This window comes from Rattus rattus, chromosome 18 (genome assembly GCF_011064425.1).
Source record: "Rattus rattus isolate New Zealand chromosome 18, Rrattus_CSIRO_v1, whole genome shotgun sequence".
Lineage (NCBI taxonomy): Eukaryota > Metazoa > Chordata > Mammalia > Rodentia > Muridae > Rattus > Rattus rattus.
In genome coordinates, this window is record NC_046171.1 from 7,865,453 (window position 1) to 7,870,195 (window position 4,743).

At 53.5% G+C, this 4,743-nt stretch overlaps 1 pseudogene across 1 annotated transcript; it reads left to right on the forward strand.

Moving 5' to 3' along the window:
• The first annotated feature begins 630 nt into the window (after positions 1–630).
• Positions 631–4,030, forward strand: LOC116887443 (annotated as a pseudogene). The gene is made up of 6 exons (XR_004386215.1): positions 631–1,038; positions 1,267–1,542; positions 2,521–2,796; positions 3,233–3,280; positions 3,507–3,554; positions 3,688–4,030. The product of XR_004386215.1 is annotated as an RT1 class I histocompatibility antigen, AA alpha chain-like (transcript).
• Positions 4,031–4,743: the final 713 nt, after the last annotated feature.

The following is a 4,743-nucleotide window of genomic DNA, read 5'->3' on the forward strand; positions in this document are numbered from 1 at the left end:
AAGAAGCCTCACAGGGAACGATCAATATGGAAGGGCTCAGCCCACTGGAGGTAATCTTGGCTGGTGGTCGTGGAGTGTACAAGAAAACAGGTTGAGCATGCCATGAGGAACGAGGTAGTTAGCAATGGTTCTCATGGTCTCTGCTTCAGCTCCTACCTCTAGAGTCCTGCCTCAAGATCCTGCCCTGAATCTCTTCAGTGATGGACTGTGATGTGGAAGTGTAAACTGAAAAAAAAATCCTTTCTTCCTCAGGTTGCTTTTGGTCATGGGGTCTTATCACAGCAATGGAAACCCTAACACAGAGGTGCACAGGGACCCTACTCTGCTCCCTGAGTTCTCCTGCAGCACAGCCCTGCCCTTTTCTTGCCCTGGAGCCACAACTCTCTTTACAGCTCCTAGGGATCTGATTCGCTTTGACCTCCCACTGGGTAACGCGATCTTGGGCTGGTTATAAAGTCCAAGCAGACGGACTCAGACTTGTCCCGGATCTCCAAAGCGGGGCGATGGTGCCGCCCAAGCTGCTCCCACTGCTGGCCGCTGTCCTGGCCCCGACTCAGACTCAAGGCGGTGAGTGCCGGGTCCGGAGGGAAAAGGCCTCTGGTGTAGGGGCGGGGGCGGCACCGGGGAAGCCGGGTCCCCGGGTCGGACACCAGACCCCCGCCCCTTCTCCACCCGCGTCCCGAGCCCCGCGCCCCGCTCCCCGCCCGGCCCGCGCACCCGCCCGGGGTCCCGGGAGGAGGTCCGGGTCTCACTGCGCGCCGCCCCCAGGCTCACACTCGCTGCGGTATTTCAAAACCGCCGTGTCCCGGCCCGGCCTCGGGGAGCCCCGGTTCATGGAAGTCGGCTACGTGGACGACACGGAGTTCGTGCGCTTCGACAGCGACGCGGAGAATCCGAGATACGAGCCGCGGGCCCGGTGGATGGAGCAGCAGGGGCCGGAGTATTGGGAGCGGGAGACGCAGGGAGCCAAGGAAAAGGAGCAGACTTTCCGAGTGAACCTGAGGACCCTGCTTGGCTACTACAACCAGAGCGAGGGCGGTGAGTGACCCCGGGCCTGACGTCACTACCCCTCAGCGTCCCCACAGGGGTCGGAGACCTCCTGGACCCCAAATCTGAGGGTCCGGGAGCCTAACCGACCAGGGCGTGTTTCCGTTTCCGTTTTGAGAATCCGGGGGTGGGCGGGGGCGCAGGTGGGCGGGAGCAGGGGCGGGGCGGGCGAGTGGGAGGGGAATAGGAGGGGCCGAGTCTGACCGCGGGGTCCCCCAGACTCTCACACACTCCAGTTGATGTTTGGCTGTGACGTGGGGTCGGACGGGAGCCTCCTCCGCGGGTATGATCAGTTCGCCTACGACGGCCGCGATTACATCGCCCTGAACGAAGACCTGAAAACGTGGGCGGCGGCGGACATGGTGGCGCAGATGACCCGAAACAAGTGGGAGCGGGCTCGTTATGCAGAGAAACGCAGGGCCAATCTGGAAGGAGAGTGTGTGGAGTCGCTCCGCAGATACCTGGAACTCGGGAAGGAGACGCTGCTGAGCTCAGGTGCGGGGGCCTCGGGCTTCTCCTCCTCTGCCCTCCAGCTGGGGGTCGGTCCTGGGGAAGAAGAAACCCTCAGCTGGGTGATGCCCCTGTCTCAGAGGGGAGACAGTGTCCCTGGGTCTCCTGATCATCTCATCACAGTGACTGCACTGCCTCTCCCAGGGCCCAGCCTTCTCCCTGGAGAGTTCTGAGTCCCTCTCAGGAGGGAAGGAGAGAATTTCCCCCACTTAACAGCAGGGGCTCCCTGCTGTCAGCCATGGCCTCTCCCAGACCAGGTTCTCTGCCCAGGCCCACTCTCTGAGGACACTGACTCCTGTCATACTGAATGTGTCAGCCCTTACACCTCAGGACCAGAAGTCTCCTTTACCTCAGAGGAGACATGGACTCCACTACACTAGGCTGGTTCTCCCCAGTTTCTAGAACTTTCCAAAGAATACATTCTCACAGATCCCTCCCTGATGTGGGGTTTGCCTCTCTTTCACACCCCATTTCTCTCTCTTACTACAGTGGAGAATGGTCCCATGAGCCCTTATGGGGTACCCTGGAGGAATATAAATTTTGGTATTTCTTTTTCTTTTCTCTTTTTTTCGTTCTTTTTCTCATTTCTTACTTTATTTTTTTCTTTCCTTTTTTGAAGGCATTATTTTGCTCCTAGGCAGTGTTTGTCTGCAAACAAATAATAAATCAATTATTTTCCAATCCCTCTTCCGTTCTATGACCACCCATATCATGCTATAGAACATCACATAAGGACGGCCATGTTGACCCACTGGCTCATGTGGATTCCCTCTTAGCTTCTGAGTCCCTCAGGAAAGTGTGCAGTTCTGTGCTGAGGGGACCAGCTCTCCCTGCAGCTCACTAGTGAGATGACAGTTGAAGTGTCAGACACACACAGTTCAGTGTCATCATTAATTTAACTGTGTCTTATGTAGATTTCAGTTTGTCTTGTTAACTGTGTGATTTCTTAAATCTTCCACACAGATCCCCCAAAGGCACATGTGACCCTTCACCCCAGACCTGAAGGTGATGTCACCCTGAGGTGCTGGGCCCTGGGCTTTTACCCTGCTGACATCACCCTGACCTGGCAGTTGAATGGGGAGGATCTGAGCCAGGACATGGAACTTGTGGAGACCAGGCCTGCAGGGGATGGAACCTTCCAGAAGTGGGCAGCTGTGGTGGTGCCTCTTGGGAAGGAGCAGAATTACACATGCCATGTGGAGCATGAGGGACTGCCTGAGCCTCTCACCCTGAGATGGGGTAAGGAGGGTGTGGGTGCAGACCTGGGGTCAGGGAATGCTGGAGCCTTCTGCAGACCCTGAGCTGCTCGGGACAGAGAGTGGGGTCATGACACCCACCTTCATTTCCTGTACCTGTCCTTCCCAGAGCTGCCTCCATCCACCGACTCCAACATGGAAACCAATGTTATTTATGTTGTCCTTGGAGCTGTGACCATCATTGGAGCTGTGGCCATCATTGGAGCTGTGGCCATCATTGGAGTTTGTGTGAGGAGGAGAGGAGGAGAAACATAGGTAGGAATGAGCAGGGTCTGAGTGGCTCCTCAGCCCACTTTAGAAGAGTGCTGTGCTCCTTAATGGGAAATATGGCCACACCCCGCATTGCTGCTGTCTCCAACTGTTTCCTCTGTCAGTTCTGGAAACTTCCTCCTGTGAAGACCTTCCTTGAACTCTCACAGCTTTTCTTCTCACAGGTGGAATATGAGGAGACTACACCCCTGCTCCAGGTTAGTGTTGGGGGCAGGATTGTCCCTGAGGGTTTTGGAGTGAAGCTGGAGATGTGGGGAGCTCAGGGAATCCATAGTAGTTCCTCCAGAGAAATCCTCTGGGGACCTGAGTCGTACTGTGATATGAATCCATATATACATATGCATACACATACACATATACATAAACATATACATATACATACATATACACATATAAATATACATATATTTTGTTTTACCTTAGGCAGGGACAGCTCCCAGAGCTCTGATGTGTCCCTCCCAGATTGTAAAGGTGACTCTGGGGTCTGACTGGGGAGGGACAATGTGGACATGATTGGGTTTCAGGGACTCCCAGAATCCCCTGTGAGTGGAGGGTTGTTGGGCTGTTGTCTTCACAGTGATGGTTTGTGACTCTCGTTCTCTAGCATGAAGACAGCTGCCTGGAGTGGACTGAGTGACAGACGATGTGTTCAGGTCTCTCCTGTGACATCCAGAGTCCTCAGTTCTCTTTAGACACCAGTGTCTGATGTTCCCTGTGATTCTATGGCTTCAGTGTGAAGAACTGTGGAGCCCAGCCTGCCCTGCACACCAGGACCCTGTCCCTGCACTGCCTTCCTTCCCTTCCAAGGCCAACCTTAGTGGTCCATCCTGGGGCAGGGGGGTGGGGACATCTGCATCCTGTCACTCCGTGCTACCCTGAGCATTATCTCCTCACTTCCACACTGAGAATAAGAATCTGAGTGTGAACTTGATTGTTCACATCCTTGACCCAAGTGTGGATGGCTTTTTAATTACTGGATGGAATGCTTAGAAGTTTTTTGTTTTGTGTTTGTTTTTGTTTTTGTTTTTTTTTAAATAAATGGCAGATGGAGAAGCTTCCAGAATCTGTGTCACTAAGCTGTGTGTGTCTGGTGGGACAGGATGAGGCTGTGGGAGCTGAGTGTGAACAGGGCTGTGCCCAGGTGTGCTCAGTCAGTTCTTGTCTTTCATGGGGTCAGGCCTGGGCTCTGCCACCTTGTCTGGGGCCACCTGCCCTGCTTATGCCTTTCTTTGCCTGAGCTAGGTGTTTTCTACTTCATGGGCCCTGGTTTCCAAGTAGCATACATGGGGGTTACCACTGGCCAAGAATACTGGAGACTTCTGCTAGCTTGCTAATACACAAGAGTGAGTTTCACTCTATTATTAGTCAGAGATTTCAGGATATTGAAATTTAGTGTAGGTAAGAAGTTTCTGGGAAATCAAAACTTATTCCGTTGGTTTCTGATGTGACGTTTGTTTATCGTTACCCTGACTACCAGTTTCTGTTGTGTGATTTTTTTTCTGCCTATAAACAAGTGGTTTTTGCATGATTACATGAGACTTGCTCAGAATACTGTCTTGTCTCCATTTCTCATGCCTCTTATCCCATCCTTTCCCACTCCCCTCTCCAAGGTCTCCGTTGATGTTCCCGTGGGCTAGGACACTTGGTGCCCAATGTCTGG